The sequence below is a fragment of the Hemiscyllium ocellatum genome, unplaced genomic scaffold, assembly GCF_020745735.1.
Source record: "Hemiscyllium ocellatum isolate sHemOce1 unplaced genomic scaffold, sHemOce1.pat.X.cur. scaffold_412_pat_ctg1, whole genome shotgun sequence".
Classification (NCBI taxonomy): domain Eukaryota; kingdom Metazoa; phylum Chordata; class Chondrichthyes; order Orectolobiformes; family Hemiscylliidae; genus Hemiscyllium; species Hemiscyllium ocellatum.
The window spans coordinates 347217-368913 of record NW_026868931.1 but is presented as its reverse complement, the minus strand read 5'-3'; the positions used below and the strand labels follow the sequence as shown (position 1 = coordinate 368913).

Here is a 21697-nt window from a genome sequence, read left to right as displayed (position 1 = left end):
CCAATTTTTGCATCATCAGCAAAGTTCTAAATCATGGCTCCTGCAACTAAGTCTAAATCATTGATCTACATCAGAATACAATGGCATTTCAGTGGAAACACGCATCCAAACATGATTCATTGCTGGTTGGGATTAACAGCTCCTTATTCTTCCACGGAATGTGGCTATCATTGGACTGAAGAACATTTGTTCTTAATTCTCATTCACCTTGAACTAAGTCATGGGTGAACCACATTGTTGTGGGTCTGGAGTCACATGTTGACAGGATTCATTATGGTCAGAAGATTTCCCTTTCGAAGGGACATGAATGAATGGATTTTCAGCAATATAAAGGTATTTTCGCTGTTCCTGAGATTGGTTTTATTTTCCAGATTTTATTCATCGAATTTAACTATCAGCAGCTGCCACGTTCCAGTCTCCAAATATTACTATCCCAATAGATCGCCGCTGCACTAACAAGTCCCTGCTGCATTTCTCAATTCAAAGAATGACATTGTCAATTCAGATTATCACAGATGGAGAGAGAATAGGGCACGTTTCAATGTTGGAATGTACACTGCATTGGAGTGTTCAGTGGAGCAAGAGATTGATGTGGTGATGATGTGAGCAAAATCAGTTCTTACTGTTAAGATAACAAAATGCCGCTTTGTTAAGGAAAACCTTTGAGAATGCTTTCACCGTGGGCGGCATGGTGGCACAGTGGCACAGTGGTTAGCTCTGTTGCCATGCAGCACCAGAGACCCGGGTTCGACACAGGCGACTGACTGTGTGGAGTTTGCACGTTCTTCCCGTGTTTGCGTGGGTGTCCTCCCACAGTCCAAAAATGTGTTGGTTAAATGAATTGGCCGTGCTAAAACTGCCCGTAGTGTTAGATGAAGGGGTAAAGGTAGGGTCTGGGTGGGTTGCTTCGGCGGGTCGGTGTGGTCTTGTTGCGCTGAAGGGCCTGTTTCCACACTGTAAGTTACCTAATCTATTTCGACCTCTCAGGCTTCCTCTTAGCCAATCCTCAGTGCGGGTTAGCGCTGCTGCTGATTGTTAATAATATGATAATTTGAGACCAATATACCTTTCCACCCCGCCTTTGAACAGAATCACATCCAGCCTCATCTTGGATAGATAGTCAGTTTTTTTCCCTGAGGTCGGGGAGTCCAGAACGAGAGGGCATAGATTTAGATTGAGAAGGGAAAGATATAAAAGAGACCTAAGGGGTAACATTTTCATACAGAGGGTGGCACGTGTATGGAATAAGCTGTCAGAGGAAGTGATGGAGGCTGGTGCAATTGCAACATTTCAAAGGTATTTGGATTGGTATATGAATAAGAAGGGTTTGGGGGGACATGAGCTGGATGCTGGCAGGTGGGACTAGATTGGGTTGGGGCATCTGGTCGGAATGGACGGATTGGACCAAAGAGTCTGTTTCCATGCTGTACATCTCTATGAGTCTATGACCGCGCCTTTTCCAATCATGTCACTGATGCAACAGAATAGCTTCATGCGCTCATTTCCGACACCACTTCCGGTTTGGTGTTCGTGGCTGTGCCATGAAGTTTGTCTGATTCCGGTTCACCGAACTGGAGTTATGTGACTAACTGCAGCAATGGGTACCTCCTTTTATGGGAAAGTTTGTGAAGCAACCGTTATAAAACTCATTGTTATTGAAACATACATTGCACCAATATCCCGCACTCTACCCTGAACATTTTTGTTTCTAGAAATCTATCAAACTCAGTCTTCAACGTGCAGTGCTTGATGGAACCACCACAGCGTCTGGGGATATCGAATTTAAAATTCATCTCATTCTGAATTCCCACATGTCTGCTATCGCTCGCCTAATATTCCTGATGTCATCTGCTGCTCTACCTAACATATCCTCTCTCACTGTGATAATTGCTGGGTTTTTTTTTAAATGCATCTCCCTGCATGACTCATTTATGTTTTGAATGTTAAAGTATTCTGCATTGTGGCCGCAGGAAGCTCGTTCGAATCCGAGTTACTGCAATTTATTCCTTGTGATTCACGCTGAAGAAACACAGAAAGGAATTAGTTGATTTTACATGAAAATATTCTCAGACATTATGATTTTTTTCCATCAAACCCCTTTCCTTCCCTCCCTCCTGCAATCACTTACCTTCTTTAAGTACCGCCTCCCATTTCCCTTACAGTCGCTTTGACATTGACCTCATTCAGTCTGTGCTGCTGTGCTCACTGTTGCTGGGTGACCATGCGCAAATCTCACTATCAGGACCTTCAACCCAGTTGATCCATTTCTATGCCGCGGCTGTGAGATCAATCCTCATGTAACAGCTTTTACCGACATGGACTAGCGATTGTTGAAACATCAGTCTCAGGAAAAGGGCACAGGGCCGCATTGAGGAAAATAAACTTTGTTAAAAAAAAACACCAGGTTCTGTGCACTTCCACATCATTTATTTCACTTGTTCATTCGGCTCTGGCGAGACTATTGTGTGTAGTTATGCAGTTCACATTATAGCAGGGATGTGATCGCACTGGAAACGATGCTGGGGAGATTTCCCAAGATATTGTCTGGGCTGAAGAAGAGATATTGGACAAACTGGATTTGTATTTCTTACAGCAGAGGAGATTGAGGGAGCATGATAAAGATGTACAAAATGCAAAGGGATATGGATAGCCTAGACTGAAAAGCATGTTTCAATTTGACGGAGATTTCCATCACGAGGGGGCATCGATTTAAGGTCAGAGGCGGAAAGATTACAGTGAATGCGTGGAAATACGTTTGCAAACAGTGGGTGGCTGAAATCTGAAACAAAGTGCATTGCAAAGATTGGAGAGGCAAAATCCACATAACTTTCCCAAGTATTCAGATGTGAATTTGTGATGCCAAGACAAACAATGCTCTGCATCAAGTGATTTAAAAAGGAGTTCGGATAGTTAAGCGATTGTTATTGAGCAATACAGGTACTCCGTTACAAGAGTGGGTTATTAATACCTGTCCTTCCATTCTCGAACGGACATGTCAGAGTAAGAACGGTGCTGTCTGAATCTGCGTGGGGGAGTGCTGCTGCTCCCGGGGAGACACAATGACGGTGACTGTGCCAACACGTGACTTCTGTAAGCTGTACCTAGAGTCGGTGTTGGAATGAAAATCATTAGGTAGTTTTGCTCGTCGTGAGGTGTTTACTTATAGAAGGTAGCTCAGGAAAATATACATCCTACTGCCCTTTCCCCACTCGCCCATACCACTGAATACCGGCACTATGTAGGACAATTTCTCTCTGAATACCATGATCCAGACCTCCTTGGCCCCCAACACTTCCCCATATGGCACAATTGCACGAAATCTCAGAAGATGCAATGCTATTCGTTTACGATGTCTCTCCTCACTGTGTAAAGTTCCAGTGATTCATCTGCCCCTCTCTCAATTTAGCAAACTGCATTTCCAGCTCACAATGTGATCTCGTCAAGACTGGGGAGAGAAAAACAGAGCGGGTGACAAACGTGAGTACACCTACGTTCTGTCTTCTAGGTTGAGCTTCTAGGTTCCTGTCACTGCAAATTCCCACTGTGTTCCTATGCCTCCATGTCAGTTTGGTCAGCTGCAGAGCTCCCGTATGGCCTGTGCAAGTTGGAAGAGTGGCACATCATTTCTGAATGAGAGACCGTGCAATTTTCAGTACCCAACATGGAGTTCAATCATTTTAGACCCTGCATCTTCTTTCACATTCCTGCCCCATCTACTCATACCATTCATTCAAAAGGCGAATAGTTTGGCTCGAAAATTTCTCCCCAGATGCACTAGACCTGCTGATTTTGTTCCGATATTTCTACATTTCTTTTGATAACTTTATTCTGTTGTGATTGCCAGCCTTCAGGAAACGTGTGTTTGCACGGGATTGTGGTCAGAGGAGATTTATCAACTTTCTTAGTGGTGATTTTTAAGAAAATCATAGCATTTGAAATATGATCAGCCAGGAATCGGCTGCTCATTCACAAAACCCACTGCAGGTACCCACTGTCTTTCCACACAATTCCCTCCTACGGTTGCACCGAGTGTTTCTATTTATTCAGTGTCTTTTTCCCTTTGGGTGATAGGTTGATGTAGATGGCTGTGGAAAGACATTGACCTGTTCGATCAGCCGTAATTATGTCAAATGGCGGGGTAGCGCTGGCGGGTGAAATGGTTCCCTCCTATTCCTCTCGGTCTGTGCTGTTTCTGACAGAGGGTTTTAAACAATATAATGATGAGGACAATGTGAATCTACACCACGGTAATAGACATGAATTTCGGGCGTTCTGTATCTTACTCTCGATTCTTATCACTTTACAATTTCAACTGAAATTCAATTTACACTTGCATGACATTCTTATGTCTTCAGTATTCATGAAAACTGTGCATTACGTCCTTGGATGAAGCCATGGTGAAGATTAATGATGAGTGCAGTGTGTTTCATGTTGTCTGTAGGATCTTGCAGAAGCATGTTCGTGAAGTGTGGTTGAATCGAATTCTGTGCCGAATTGAAGCCGACCGAGTGAGAAGCCCTGTGATAATGTAACATTTTCTGTAAACAACGCAGCGACCCTTGGAAACCCAGTTTTCAATCAAGTCTATTTTGCACAACATTTTTCTGTATTGCATTAAATCAGTGAGTATTAAAAGGACTCAGTCCCGTTCCTGGTCATTGTGACCAAATGTTCAAGGCAATCGATGGCAATGATAATGATGCTTGACATCGACAGGTGCATTCCTACTCACTAGAGTCACATTGTATTACAGATCACGTAAGCAGAGGAGATGATAATCCTTCTGGCACCCTGAGACAGTGCGACAATTAATCCCACGTTTTTAGTCTCACTCTATACCAAAAACCAGTTAGCCAGCAGACTGAGCTATACAGCTTCCATTTAATGTAAAGCCAAAACTAACAGCTCAGCACATTAGCAATCTGTAGTAATTCACAATTGAGTGGGTTGGTTTCTGAAAATTAAACGTACCTTCTGAACAATGAGTGAGGCTATTCCAAGATTGCCTTCTCTGACTGCGCTGATGTGCTCAATGATATGGAAGTGCCAGTGTTTGAGTTGGGTAGACAAAGTTAAAAATGACACAACGTCAGGGCATAGTCCACCAGGTTTATTTGGAAACACTAGCTTTCAGAGAGCCGCTCCTTCATCAGGTGGGTGTCTTTCTGCAGAAACTTGATGTGTGTGTCAATATGCGCGATCGTTTGGAAGATCATCTGGACTTTAACTGACCGTTCGTGGTGTCGATGGTACCCATGACTTAAACGTGTTGGTGTTGGACTGGGATGGTCAAATTTAAAAATCATACAAAGCCAGATTAGAGTCCAACAGTTGACAACCACCTGATGAAGAAACAGTGCACGGAACACTGGTGCTTCCAAATATGCTTGTTCACCTCAGTGTAACAAAAAAAAAGTTTGGATGTGTGCTGAATCTCCACAATGCGCTTGCGCCAACCAAAAGTTGAACCTGCACCCGCCTGATCCGTAGCCAGCTATAAGAATGGCTGTACCACTGGCCAGATGCACAGCTGAAATTTTACAAGCTGCAGAGCTGTGGTGCTGACAATGACATGAGCAATAACAGTAACAGTCACAAGGTGAACAAAGAACAAAGATAATCACCATCAATGATCCACTTCAAATTGTCTTTAAAAAAAACTACCATTCACAATTTGACCTGCCAATCAATGAGGTCGCTGCTGATCAAGAAAATTGCAACTTACTTTGCTGCGTTTACACCATAATTAGAGGTAAACTCCAGCCTAATCATAACATCACATATTCCCATTAATTTTCAGATTTACATTACGTTAATGACCTGATCGTATTTGCAGGAAACTGAACAACATGAAATGAGTGAAAACATCCTTTCAGTGATATAATCCAATGCAGAGTCGGCCAGAAAAGAAAAGATAAAGACATGAAACATTACTCCCATTTCTCTCTGTACCAATGCATTTTCCTGAGTTGGATATTTGCAGGACTTGTCTTTAGTCTCGAAAGTATTAATTGTTTTCTTGGGAAAGTTTCTTCATAAATCAATTAACATCGGAGTTTTGAAACCTATTTTACTTCAGATTAAAATAGTTGAATATCCTTTCCGCCAGCCTAATGTCCCAATCCTCCCTTCTCTTCCATGTAAATACCAGCTGATCCAGGCAAGGTTGGAGCCCCCAACCTGACGTTGCAATGATCCTTGCTGCTCCATGTCAATAGCAGCTTCTCCAATTTAAGTTGGAGCTCCCAGTCTGATGCCTCAATGCTCCTTGCTCCATGTCAACAGAAGCGGTCCAGTTGAGGTTGGATCTACCACTCTCATGCCAAAATGCTCCCAGGTGCTACATGTCATTAAGAGCTGGTCCTTGTGAGGTTGGTGCTCCCAGTCTGATATCCAAATGCTCCCTCCTCCATGTCAATAGAAGCGGTCCAGTTGAGGTTGGATCTATCACTCTGATGTCCCAATGCTTCCCGCTGCTACTTGTCATTAAAAGCTGCTGCAAGTGAGAGTGGAGCTCCCAGACGGATCTCGCAAAGCTCCTTGCTTCATGTCGACTGAAGCTGCTTCAAATTAGGTAAGATCCCGCAGTCTAATGTTGCAATGCTCCCTGCTGCTTCACGTCAATACAGGCTGCTCCAGGTCAGACTGGATTTCCCAGTCTGATGTCCCAATGCTCCCTGCTGCTCCACGTCAATAGAAGCTGCTCCGGGTTAGGATGGATCTCCCAGCCTGCAACCCCAATGCTCCCTGCTACTCCAAGTAAATAAAAGCTGCTCCAGGTGTGGTTGGACCTCCCAGCCTGCTGCCCCAATGCTCCCTGGTCCATGTGAGCAGACGCTGCTCTAGATGAGGTGGGAGCTCCCAACCCTTGCAACTCACACACCTCTATACCAACTTAGAAATAGTGCCCACTGGCCATTTCCACCAAAGGAGCCATTGGTGGAATATCCGCATCATGTGAATTTAATACTATTTTTCGTCAGCACCGAATCATTAGTTCCAAAATACATTATTTCTTAAATATTGTTTATCATGTGCATATTGCAGTCAATCCGAAGTTAGATAATGATGCTAATTGATGTATACTCAATAAAAATTACATCATATTTTTCATGTTGTGTAACTGCTACTTAGCAAGGGCAATGTTTGTAATGAAATCACACTTTTATTCCAGGTGAGGGAATGTGGTTTGTATTATTTAAAATGAACTTGTCCACTGTGTACAATGATGAAATGGATCTCAATTTCAAAGCAAACTTGGTTACGTTGTCATCCATCTTGACACGTGGTGTCCTCTTCTTTCAACCACACGGGTATTAGAACGAAACGTCTATTAATGACATGCGTATAAAGACACATTAAATCATTTTTCGTGCAAATGCTGCATGAATTTGCGATTATTGACCCACAGTTTAGGTTCAGTCCCTGCAGTGAACATGCTACTTCTCCAGTTGTTCATAGTTCAATGTGATGCATCCAGTGTGTGCATAACGTTTTGGAGCTTGATTCCAACATCTTGTGTTTATCTGTGCCTTGTTCACAGCCGTCATCAATGGCGAGAGCAACGGGCGAGGGAGAGGCCAATGTGTAAGTCTCTCCGTATCCATGCATGGCACCCATATCTGCAAATCTCTACTGTGCATTTATAGCCAGTTCTCGGTGCCCCAACATCCACGCCCTGCACCTTTTGAAATATTTCCATTATTTTGTGCAGTCTCTCTGTGCTCTTCTCACCAAGATGAATCACTTCTACTCAACCTGCTCCAGATTTCATTAACAAAACAGTCATTAAGAATCCCATTACATAAACATGCCATTCGCATCTCTTGTATTTTGGTTTTCCTGTTTCTCTTTCATATGATAAAAGGTCACAGCAGCTTGACTTGAAAAAGAAAATCGCGTTACTTTTCATTATCCCAATGCGATGTACGTTTCAATGCAGTTTAAGCAATTGACTCAAATTATTCTTTGAGATTTTATAATAGCGTCGATTCATATAAATTGACCATTGGAGTTCCAATTTCAATAAGACAGGTGTGAGCATACAAAAATAGCAGCATTGAAAACAACGACGAGAGTGGGATTCGAACCCACGCGTGCAGAGCACAATGGATTAGTAGTTCATCGCCTTAACCTCTCGGCCACCTCGTCACATATAATAACCAGTGTATGAACTTATGAATAAGTGAATCGCGTAAATTATGCAAAACAGCAGATATTTCTCCCTGGTCTGGTGAAATGCTAAATAGCACAGTACGGTTGCAAGACTATGGTCTGACCTCTGGGTTGTGGGGCAACGGCATTCCCACTGTGACACTCTGCTCACAGTGATCTGAACAAAAATGAAGAAAAGACTATGTAACAAAGTCTGTTGAATTCTGTGAAGATTTGAAGTCAACGGAATGAAGAACCCGAGTAAGAAGGATGTTCCTTCAAGAAAGAGTTGGATAGAGCTCATAAGGATAGTGGACTCAAGGGTTATGGGGATAAGGCAGGAACAGTATACTGATTGAGGATGATCAGCCACGATCATAATGAATGGTAGTGCTGGCTCGAAGGGCAGAATGGCCTACTCCTGCACCTATTTTCTATTGTCTATTAAATTGCCAGTGAGAAATTGTTTTCCAGACTGGAGGAGAGTGCATAGTGCTCAATATCATTATTCGGAACAGATGTTTTTGACACGCTCTTCTGTACAGAACAGACACTTTCAAAATCCTAAATAAGACTAAACAGACAATTGAATTCAACAATGCAAATACCTTGATCTGTATAATTTTCCTAGGCCATGCAACACCAATTATGATCACAGCAACCCAGTGAGCAAGTGTCAGAAGGAAAATGAGTGCAGTGTCAGAGAGAATGCTGGGAGCAGCAGTTGACACACGGGGAAGTGCATTTCCCACAACAGGAACACTACCAAAAAGCGGACTGTGGTGGAAGAATTCAGAGCGGTTTTACACTTTGGAATTTGATACCAGAGACACAATGGAGATCTGTCATTGAGTCTGTAAAATATGAAGATTTTAAGATTTCTACAGATGAAAAACAAAATAAAATGTTCATTGGTTAGTGAAGGCAAATGTTGAAATTACATATTTCAAAAATCTACCCACCTTTGCAATGAGTAGCTCACCATTTTCCTCACTCGGGGTCAGAACCACTGGTGAGGATGATCGTATAATCCCCGTTACTAGCCATGGAATCAGAGAAATTCGGTTTTCCAAACGTTAAGGTACAACGAGGAATGTGGAGGTAAGCATTAATGTGTTGCTCCTGTGCTGCAGGTGACAGTGCATGGTATCTCTGTGCCAGTATAGTGGTCTGTGCTGTGCCGAAGTTTTAAGTTTGAGCCTCACATGGAGAAGCTTCAATTATTCATTGTCTTGAGGGGTATGGATAGAAGGTGATATTGAGCAAAGACAAGTTTATGGGAAAATACCCGTGTTTGTGGATTGAGAAATGACCTTTTCTGGATAGTGACTCCTTGATCAACAAATATACTGCAAGTATTTAAAACATGAAGAGACATGTGTGGAGAGAGAGCCAAAGGTGATTGTTCAGCAGGTGGATAACGTTTCCCATGTGCAGTGCGTTAAATTTCGGGAAAATATATGTTGAACTGGTTTCATGTTACGCATTTTGTTGCAAAGTCGCAAAGATTATTGCAATAATCAAAAAGGAAAATCACATAGGACCGTTTGAATATTGTATTGAATTGAATTTTGGCCTGAGCATATTTTATCTTCAATGGCGTGCTGCAGAGAAGTACAGAGGGTTAACAATACAAAATAACAGAGTCTTCTTGGTGCATTTCTTGGGTGGAGTAAAGAATGTACGAAATATACATAATATCATGTGAATGTGGTCGAATCTTTAAAGTAGGTTTTGCAAATCCAAGAGACGATTGAATTCCGACTCATTCGGATATAACTTCTGTCTGCAGTTATTTTAGGACATCAGCTCCATTTACAGAGTTTCACCTTGAATAACACGCCATACCTTACCAATCCATGAACGTTTTTTACTCAATCTTATTCAGTTCTACGTGTTCATGAAATGTCTTCGTGTCTGAAGTCAACCAAATTCGAAATTCTTACGCAACCACACTGACTTTCTCTCAATGGTAAATTCCCTCCTTGTATGTTTGTTCGTGTATCTTTTAAAACATTGTGAAATCAGCTTCTACGTTTTATTTCTGGAAAGTCGTTCACGATTTAACTAACTCTATTGATTGGAAGAAACTCTCTTTCAAACTTTTCTTAATCATTCACTAATGGTTTTGAAGCTCTAACTAAAGTTATTGATTCACTCGAAAGAGGGGATTTCCCTGATTTAGTCATTCAAACCTCACGTTATTTGAAATTCTCATTTGTTGACGTCAAACTTGGGTGTTTCTGCTCCAGCATTTCCAGATCTCGTGAATAAACTCCCTCATTCTTTCTATCATCCCGTTTACATCCTTTCTGATATTTTTATGTCTCAGTAAACAACGTCACTTGGCTTTCTAATATCTTGCTATCCAGGAAACAGCGTCGGTGTCCTTTCTAATTTCTTTACATGTTGTTGGTGGAGAATGAGGACAAGGATTACACACAATGCTCCCACTGAGGGTGACCTGAAGATTTTACAGTCACACTATGAACTCTTTGCTTTTTAAATTTGACGTCACTATGTATAAACTCCAATAAGGTAAATTATTATCTATCCAGTTCATGAACATCATTTCCATAGGATCGAAAGTTATCTATCACTCCCTTTATTCTTCCACGAAATGTTTGAAAGGTTTGTAAGGCCAACATCTCTCACTCCCAGTGCCCTGAGTGAGCCTCAGCTATTTCTAAAGGCGACTCAAGTTCAAATACTTCATAGTGTGTCTCCAGTCATTCCAGTGCAGACTGTTCTGGACAGTAAATGTCATCACCAAAGGCCACCGTGGATCTGAAATCAAAAGTTTTCACATAGTAATTGTCGTAGCTATTGTGTATCGTATGTCCATGTTCTTTTTCAATGTGTTCATCATTTCATGGGTCCCTGTATTGAATTCTACTGAATGATTAATTTGTGAATGGAGACATTCCCTTCACGACTCATTCGAAACTCCATGGAACATTGAATGATTTTACTCATACGCTTCCAGAGGACAGTCCTGCCATTACTGGGATGAATCAGTGAACATTCCGGACGTATTCTTGAAGGCAAGGATTTCCTTCTCCAGTTTAGGGGATCATTTCAGCACTGAATGCCATGTGTGCGTTCATTAAAACCAAAACAGTTGCAGCAAGACTTTAAAACTAAGATTTTGCAATCTGCTTGCATTGGCTGTCCTAAAAATTACATTCCGCATTGTGATATGTTTGTGGATGAAAACACTTTCTGAATCTGGAGCAATTACATTTCAATTTTGTCAAAAAATTGTCATTCACTGTTCTCTCTTTCCCTTTCAGTTTCCCGTTTAATATCCCGTATTCTCTCAGTTTATCTTACGTTTTGAACAATTTCAAACAATCTCGCTCCTGATTATCAATCCGAGAGAATGCCACAATTTTGTCAATTTATATGCAGTGCAGCTGTAGGGGGCGGTGAACAAGTGGCAAGGCATTGGTCATGTGAACCAAATAAAAGTAGCGGGCTGGTAAAGTCTGGCCATTGCATCGCAGTCATATTTAAAACATTTAACGTAATCTTTAGCCAAATCATATTAGCAGAAAAGAAGAAAACGTAAATGAAAAAATTGCCGATGTTGAAAATCAAACAAAAACAGTCGATGCTAGAAAATTTCAGGACGTCTTGCAGCATCTGTGGAGAGACAGACCCAGTGGATGTGAAACGTTAACTGTGATTCATCTGCACAGATGGTGCCTGCTCACCTGTGATTTTACGGCAATTTCTGTTTTTGTTTCAAATTGGCAGATTTTGTCATAGTTCATGAGAACAGTGTTCTCGACCATCAAACAGACAGCGTGTACCTGATAGTGCGAAATGAGACAATAATAATGAATGAGTAAAGAGTGTTGTACTGGAAAAGCACAGCAGGTCAGGCAATATCCGACTAGTAGGAGAATGGACGACTTAGGCATAAGCCATTCATCAGGAATTAGGCTCGTGAGTCGGGCAGAGGGACAAAGCTGAAGCCAGGTGCCCACTCGCAGGAACCTCCTCCTACTGACCCCGATCACAAACTCTCCTCCAATCACCAAACCATCATCTCCCAGACTATCCACAATCTCATCACCTCTGGGCCTCTCTTATCCACAACCTCCAACCTCATTGTCCGTGAACCATGCACTCCCCGATTCTACCTCCTTCCTTTGATTCACAAACCCGATTGCCCCAGTCGACCTATTGTCTCAGCCTCCGCCTGTCCCATCTGAATCATCTCTTCCTACCTCGTCACAATCTTACTTACCCAGTCCAAGAAATGTGTATTAATATTCGTGACACCCCTATGCACTTCACCTCCTCCATGAATTTCGTTTCCCTGGCCCCCAACGTGTCATCTTCACCATGTACATCCAGTCCCTGTACAAATCCATCTGCCATGGCAGAAGTCTGCAAGCCTTCCATTTCTTAATCTCACACCATCTCAACCAGTACCTTTCCACAGATATCCTCATCCACCTGACTGAACTAGTCCTCACAATCAACAACTTATCTTTCCAATCTTCCCACTTCCTCCATCGAAACGGGTAGCCATGGGTATCCGCATGGGACCTTGGTATGCCTGCCTGTTTGTCAGATACGCGAAACTGTCCATCTTTCGCAGTTACACAGGCACTATCCTCCACCTGTTCCTCCGCTACATCGATGAATGCATTGGCGCCACTTGGTGTTCCAACGAGGAGCTTGAATAGCTCTCCAACTTTACCTACAGCTTCCACCCCGACCTCAAATTTACCCGGATCATCTTGGCAACTTCCCTCACCTTCATGGACCTCTCCATCACCGTCTCTGGCGACTGACTAATTACAGACATATACTACAAGCTCACCTCCTCCCACAGGTATCTAGACGACATCTCCTCCAACCTTATCTCATGTAAAATCTCCATTCCTTATTCCCATTTCCTCCGTCTCCACCACATGTGTTTCCAGGATGACCAATTACACCTCAGAAAGACACAGTTGGTCTCCTTCTTCCACCATCATAAATTGCCTTCCCACGTGGTTGACAACGCCGTCCAGCGCATCTCCTCCACTTCACACACCAAAACCCTTGAACCCCACGCTACTCAACGCAACAAGGACAGAACCTCCTGGTGCTCATCTTCCACCTAACCAACCTCCACATTAAACGCATCATATCCTGCCACTGATGCCACCTCCAAATAGACACCACTACTGGAGATATATTTCGTTCCCCACCCCTGCCAACATTCCGAAAAGACCATTCCCGCCACGATCCCCTCTTCATGCCCACACTTACCTCTACCAGACCACAACCCTCTAGTGGCATGTTTCACTGCCACGAAAGGAGGGATGAAACTAGCACTCACACCACTCCCCTCATCTCCAACCAAGGCCCGAAGGGATCATTCCACATCCGTTAGAAATTCACCTGTACAGCTACTAATGTCATCTCCTGCATCCGTTGCCCCCAGTGTGGTCTCATCTACATCAGGGAGACAGGACACCTTCCTGCATATCATTTCCGAGAACATCTTTGGGAAACCTGCACCCACGAACTTCACCGTCTCGTGGCTGAACACTTCAGCTCTCCCTCCTCCCCCGTCAAAGACATGCAGTTCCCGGACCTCCTCCACTGCCAAACCTTTACCACCCAACGCCTGGAGGAGGAACGCTACACATTCTGGCTTAGGTTCTCGAACAGCACACGGGATAAATGCGAATTCGAACAGATTCGTCATTTACCCTCCCCCAAACACAAGCCTTCAACTTGCCACCGCCCTCTCGACGCATTCCATCACTGCCACTTCTGACCTATTATCGTCTCCCTCCTATTCATCCATCTATTGCTTTCTAGCTATTTCCCCTCAACCCCACACCACTTGTATTTATGTCTCAGCCCCAACTCACAAATCTTTTCCTGAGGAAGAGCTTAAGCCTTAAAACTGAATTCTCCTGCTCCTCGAATGCGCCCTGATCTGCTGTGCTTTTCCAGCATCACACTACCAACTCGGACCTTCAGCATCTGCAGTCCTAATTTTATCTTTGGAATTGTCAATGACCTTGGACTGAAGATATCCCTCGATTGCAGTGATCACAGTGTGACTGAGTTTTCCATTTATTTTGGGTGAGGGCAGGCTGGATCTGAGTCGAGCGCTTAACACCTAAACAACGGCAATGGGATCAGATAGCGAAGTTAGGGCGGGCTGAAGTGAAGTTGAAGGTTCTGTCAGAAGATGGGTCAATACAACTGCCCAACATCACACAGATTGTAAAAGGCACACAGACGGAGTAAAGCCGTTCAGTGCAGGCACAATGACAGGTAAAGTGGAAAGGAGACAATACACTGCGGTGCAGTGGAATTATTTATGTGAACGGATTTGATATATAAACTACTTTACATATGGACTGCCCTCACATTGAAAAAAGGAATTTCCTGCAGTGTAACGGCGACATTTGCCTGTGACATCACAATGTTGAGAGACACTGACATAGTTCCTTCTGTAGCAGCGTGGCCTCGTGAAAGCATGATCGTCCAATAAACCAGAATTCAATACTTCAAAGCTCTCCTCTGCACTTTACAACTTATTTGCTGTTCCTGTATTCAGATCTCAATCGCTTCTCAGGGTATCTTCTTCTGCTTCCCGCTTCACGAAAACACTTGAAACGTGAACAAATCACTCGTGTTTCCACTTTCACCAATCTTTTGTAACTCCCGAGTTGGCACAGGTATGAGTGACCGATTGGCCTTCTCTAGCGCTCTCACTCTGGTATGATCTGAATGATAAAGTGGACTGTGTCTGATCTGCAGAATGTCCCCACCGGGACGGTGCTGTTTATCTCATACCCGTGGACTGAGCTGTCTCTATTGGCAGAGTATTCAGCCATTTCCCTCCACTTGCAGGCATTACGAGGGGATGCAAGTGCGAATATGCTCTGAAGCTTCCTCTCTCGGGCACAGCCAGGTGCAAGAGCGCCACTGGAACTCAGCAACGTTGATTGCGAACTTCCTCCAAATACCATTTATTTGAGAGAGAGAGAAAGATGCTGAGCTGGTAGGAAAGAAAGAAATGAGCTGTGGACTCTCTTCCCTCAGTAAAATACCAACAAGTGCATTTTTGTGCTGCACATTTGATGTTCAGATTCAATCTTCGGAGAACAATCCCGCTGAATGGCTTTTGTTTCAGAGGCGTCGGCTTCTTTGCTGCAATCGGGCATCAGTTAACATCTGAGTCACAACTCCCAGGTGAAGTGACCCCAAATGAAACCATCACTCGCTGAGAACCAGCCCCACAGCCAGGAGATGCGGGGCTGCAGGTAGTCCAAAGTGGAAGGGAGGATGAAAAGCTAGCCATTATTTTTATCCCTCAACCACTCTGTCACAAAGACAGGGAGAGGGACGGCAGAGACGTGTGACGTCATTCACTTGCCTACAGAAGCCGTTCAGCCCATCGAGTCCTCGGCAAATCTCGATCGCTTGCATCTTTCTGAGGTTATTCATCATTCGTGGTGCTTGTTCAAATAATAGGAAACTGTGTCTGTGTCGAAATGCTGTCTCCAACATACTGATCCACATATCATTCACGGCTGTTCATTTCACCGGAGGACCCTGCTGTGTGACACAGGTGGGGAAAAACTGCAAGGCGTCATGGGCATGGTACACGCCACAACTGATTTCTCTCACTTTCGCCAATGTATTCCCAGCTCAGGCAAGTGACTTTGCGAATCAGGTCATAACAGACTGACAGAGAACAGCAAAATGTTCTTCCATAACTTCAGACATGTGTTTCCTCAAATGTATAAATGTGGCGGGTGTATCTATTTCAGATACCATAGAGCGTAAGGACGCAGAAGGCTCATCAATATGTAATACGAAGAACGGAGCACTGTTATAGCGAAATTCTGGCAGTGGCAGTGCATACACTGAAATCTGGAATTGTCAATGAGCAGAGGATGCTTTTCATTCATTAATTTTATGAATTATGCGCCCAACATGATCCCTCTGGCCCGCTCTTTTATCGCTGACCACATCAGTTTCCTGCAGTCTTCAGGTTTTTGTAGCATGTACCTTCGAGGATGATGTCAAAACATCTTCACTGTTATTGTGTGATATACTGTGGCACATACGTGTCCTTGTTGTGTCAGTATAACCGCTCTGTAACTTCCCCAATTTTGATGTTTTAATTGCAATTTCAATCAGAATCAGAAAATGTGTCTCACTGCAGACTGAGGCCATGCAGCCCACCTTCGCTCTGCTGGCTCCACGCCATGAGAAAATGACTGTGTTTTGATTGATAGATTATCACATAGACCTAAGTACAGTGGAACGCGTTGTTTGCAATTGGTCAAGGCAGATCATAGTTAGCAAGGACATGCAGATCACAGCGTGAGAAAAGCAAAATCTGACCATACTCAGGAATTCAGGTTACTACGTATAGGACGTGCGCTCAGCAAAATCCACATCGGCAAGATCAGCATTATTTCAAGTTAGACAATCCATTTCTCAGAGCAGCAACGGCCGAGAAGATGCGGTTCGTGAACTTGCTTGTGCGTGTTTTCAAGCTTTGGAATCTTTATCTGACCTCGATCTCATCGAAATTATATCGTCTCAGTCAAAAATTCGAAAACTCATCCACAAGGTGAACCTGAGGGCTTTTGCATGTATGTCACCTGTCTGAGACAAACGAGCCAGAATGGCGCCAGACGTGGTAACCATTAATCAGGTGAGATTTGTTTTGGTTACCTAAGGCAATTTCTGCTGTTTCAGAGTGAAAGAAGCACAGAGTTGTCAACACAGGTCCTTTCCATTCTGATTCGCTTCTCCCAGGAGGCTGTGCTAGCTGATTTTCCGGAACAGGGCGGTCTTCACTGATAACTGGACGAACTCATCTTCCATTGTCACGCAGTGTTGGTGGAGAGCAGCTTGAATGCGGTCTTCAGCTCCCTATCAAACACGGGTTTGTGGAGCGGGGTAGGGGTCTGGCGGGAGTGGGGAGTATAGAAATTGTGGAAAGGTGTAAAAAAGGGAGATCATGCATGCAAAAGAAATCATCTTCTTTTCAGAACCCTTCTCCAAATAATGCGGTCTGAGACAGATAGAAAATGCAGAACTGCAAGGAAAGACTGAACTTCTCCCCACTATTCGGGAACAGTGTCTGTGCTTCTCGAAGTCACGGGGAGCCTTCTGCTGTCTGAATCAGCATGGGATGTCACTGCAGCGAGTCCCATCGCACACGCAGTTGATGTGTGTACAGTTTTCTACGTTTCCTGCAGTTCAGACCATAGATTCCACAGCTCACATCATCCCAGAGTGACAGGGAAGCGAAGGAAACGATTCAGACCATGATCTGAACACAACCTGGGCATGGATTGGATGTGGGAGAGCGGACAGTCTCGACTGGTTCCAGCATTTACAATCCCACCGTGATATTATGTTCACAAGATCTGACCACATGGAAAGAAATGACACAGTGACAAGATCTATTGAATCAGATTCCGTGCAAAACAGAAGCCGATGGAATGAAAAGAGCCATGAGAGCGGGAATGTAACATTATCTGTGAGGAAGTTGTTTTCCAGAATCGAGGAGCGTGCACAGTGCTGTTCCCAGAGGTAAATATCTGGATAAGTAGACTGAATCAGCATCGGCTGTTATTGTACTGCATCTGTTGTACAATATTTGCAAAAGCACGGGCCTTTTGTAGAAAGGGGACAACTTCAAAATCCTCAATGATGCAAAACACACATATGAGGTGAACAACAAACCAACCGCAGAAACTCGTGATACGTAATGGGGTAAATTCCCCGGCTCAACTTTCGCTCAAATACGCTCTCTGTCAAATTCCTGAGCCTCAGATTCGAACAGTGAACGGTCTATATTAATAAAAACTGGTCGGATCTCACAACTTCAGTATTTAATACGCCCCTATAAGTACGTCTGACAACAGTTATTGATCCCTCACTGTGTTACTTCAGCACGCGTAGAGAAGAAATAAATATAAGAACAACAGTCGCATATGTGGCTGGGATTTGACCCGATGCTGCTGCAGCCAATCGATTCAGTTGTAATTAAAATTGTTTCCACCTTTCCCGTGTCGGTAATAAGATTGCATAGCTTAGTGGTGAGTTTTCATGCGTTGAATTGGACCCCAACATTCTTTCTCAGGTTGAACTTTACTGGGATATAAAGGCATGTTGAAAGACACGGTGGTGTTTACTGGAGGAAAAAGACGTTTGGAGTGGCACGGTCAGAGTTCACTTGATACAAAGTCGATAAAAAACAGACATGACGGTTACTTTGAGATTACATCACTAGAAAAGGAAAGAGCAGATTTAATGGGACGTTGGGATAGATAATGAATCATGCGGGAGAAATCAGGAAAGACTTAGTTGTGCCTGAATGGAGGTTATCCAGCTGATGGGACGTTGGTAAGGGTAAATCTGAGGGGACTTCCTTCGTTTCAGTGAATTGAAACTCGAGGTTGGGGTTTCAGAACAAACGGGGAATGATGAAGAAGTTTGGAGCAGATTTTATTTTTATTCTGAGAATTATTGAAATCGGAGATGAACTTTCAGAAATAAAATCATTTGAGGAGCTAATTACATTATATTTCATAAGGGAGTGAATTTAACAGCGACAGAGATTATGGCCTGCCTGGATGGTGAGGCAAAAGGGACATACTCTCGAAGTGCATAACATTTATCGGAAAGAAATTGCATAGTATCTGCAACTGAAAATGTTAAGTATGAGAAGAGCTGCTGGCGTTGATAGGTGTTGCAGCTCATTCTACTTGAAATATTATATATTGTAAATACACTGAGCTGTTTGGTTCAGCTCTGCATTGAATGGAAGTCGGTTAGCTCAGTCCACTGACTAACTAGTTATTAGAAAAGTTAGACCAGCAGCATGGGATTAATTTTCTCACTGTCTCAGGTTTGCATGAGGATCATCAACTACCCCAGTCTCCCGATCGGTAATACTATGGAGCCTCCAGTGTGTAAGGTTTGGCCTGTAGATGTAAAACATCATTGTCATTGTCATCTGTTGCCTCGAGCATTTGGTCACAATCACTCGGAAGGAGAGTGAGTCCATTTAATACTCACTGATCTCCGCTTGAAAAATCCTCGACCATATCCCAGTTTGCAACCTCTGCTCCTCCCAACCCCAAAACTACTTGTTATGCCTTTGCCAGATTTACTGACATCATTCAAACTCCCCAAAGAGATAAATCTAATACTTTTGATTGGATATTGAGCTGTGCATGTTTGCAGGAAATGGAATGACATGAAATAAGTTAAACAGACTTTCCCAAAATGTAATCCTGTGCAGGGTGAGCGATCTGAGAAAAGTCATTAAGCTAAAATTTCACCTCTGTTTCCCTGTTCACAGATGCAAATTCACGTGCGGAATATTTGCAGCAGTTCAGATAATAATTGATAGAAATGTGAAACTGGTGTTTTCAAATACATGCTACTTTACTCAACATTGATTTCAACTGCGTTTTAGTATGATGCACTAATAATCCCTTGTCAATGACAGTAACAGGATCTTTGGATAAACATTGAACTTACAACAGTGACATCTTCCGCACCTTTAAGTGGCAGGCGCTAAACAATTGCGCGACTGAAGCCGCAGACAGCAAGCTGGTCACATGCCGTACTCATACCTTTGGAACTTTAACTCAACTGCTCTACTTTTGCTGTGGTTCTGAATTTAAAGCTAACGCAGACGAGGTGAAACTGACATGGACCTGTGATTATTAAAGCATCAGGTTCAGGAAGGGGACACATAAAAATATGCCAAATAGAATTCATTGAAAAATGGGTTTCTGTTGCATCCTGCGATGTTTACAGACAATGTTACTTTGCCGTTGTCGCCAGGCCTTTCCTTGGATCAGCTTCAATTCAAATCAATAAAACTTCTGAATGTTCATACTGGTAACATGAAGCACACTGCATTCATCAACAATCTTCACCATTCCTACATCCATGAACACGTTGCATGGTTTCCATTAATACTGAAGATGGATACTGAAGAGTGTGATACAAGAATAAATTCAATTCCAGTTTAAATTGTAAAGTAGGAAGAATGAACAGTAAGACACAGAATGTCAGAAATTCATGTACATCTCCCTGTCCAGAACTGCAGCAAAACAGAGGGGTAATCTGTCCCCGAATGCCCACGTTTGCTTGCTCCATGTGTCCAGTTGGAAACCGGTGGGAAGGAGCATGCAGTCTGACAGAGCGCCTGGGGGAATCCTCGATTGTGTGATCTAAAGTTACAATAGGAGCTCTCCATTCTGGCTGTGAGAGCGGTGGGGTGAATGGGAGGACCTTGATATTCCGTGGTGTAGATCCACACTTCAACATGTTATTGTTGAAAGCCCTCTGTCAGAAACAGCACTGACAGAGAGTAACAGGAGGACGCTATTCCAAACACCGGTAATACTCCGCCATTTAACATCGTTATGACTGACCAAATACATCGATATCTTTCCCCGATCCATCCACAGCAGCATGTCGCTCAAAGGGAAAAAGACATTTAAGCAATCGATGATGCCTGTGCAACTATTGGAGGGGAATGTGTTTAGATTCAGTGGGTTTCTGCACCAAGTTTGTAGGTTTCCTGTGTTAGCAGTTGATTCTGGTCTGATCATGCTTCAAATGATATGATTCTGTCAAAACTCACCAACAAGGTGGTAAGGAATTTTCTGTGTTAAACAGCAATTTCGAGAACCCCAGACGACGGGAATTAACGATGAATCAGCAGAATAATAATTGAATCAGCTGAAATCTGAACTCCGATTCTGGTGGAACTCAAAACTTTCTATCGCAACGTTAACAATGCTGTAGAAATCTAACGCGCTTTTCATTGCACCACCGAGCCGCGCTAGCCACAGTTTCACTGTACTCAAAGTTGTGGTTGTCATCGAGAACATATAAGAAATCTCCAGGGGAGTTCTTCAATGAGATCTTTTATTTGCAGACAAAAAACCGTGACACTCAGAAAGCAATTTCTTGAACGACCCCGAGACTCAGGATTCGTGGCTCTTTACTCCTTTTCTTTTATTATAATTTTGTTAGCTTACCTGGATGCCCAACTGTGTTAGTCAGAATTATTTCACTCCTTCTATCCAATAAACCACTATCGCTCTACTTCTGCCAATAGGACTTTTCTATTGTCACGATTATATATTTTACTGCCACCTCTGCTGCAATGATCTTACAGCCCAGACTAACCTGTCACGATTAGATTTTTCGCTACCCCATCTACCACAATGTTTTCCTGTCCCAAGCTGATTAAATATTTAATGTCTTATTTTTCTGCTACAAGGGTTTCAAGCAGACTGACGCTACTAACTATCAATTAAATACTTAAAGTCAAGTCCTAAAGATTTATTGTCACGACTTGTCACAACCTGCAATGATGATATTTAGCTGGCAAGGCTGACAGTATTAATTGCTATTATCTCAGCCTGTCACAGTAACCATTCAGCCCCAGTCTGACTCTGCTAATTGGTGGAGGAGCATTCCACTGTGCTTATCCCATCCAGCCACAGTGGCCCCATCCTGC

At 43.2% G+C, this 21697-nt stretch overlaps 1 non-coding gene across 1 annotated transcript; it reads right to left on the bottom strand.

Annotated features, from left to right (window-relative positions):
* Nucleotides 1–8069: 8069 nt before the first annotated feature.
* Nucleotides 8070–8151, bottom strand: trnas-acu (transfer RNA serine (anticodon ACU)). Its single transcript has one exon. It is a non-coding gene; the product is annotated as a tRNA-Ser (tRNA).
* Between the last annotated feature and the right edge of the window lie 13546 nt (nt 8152–21697).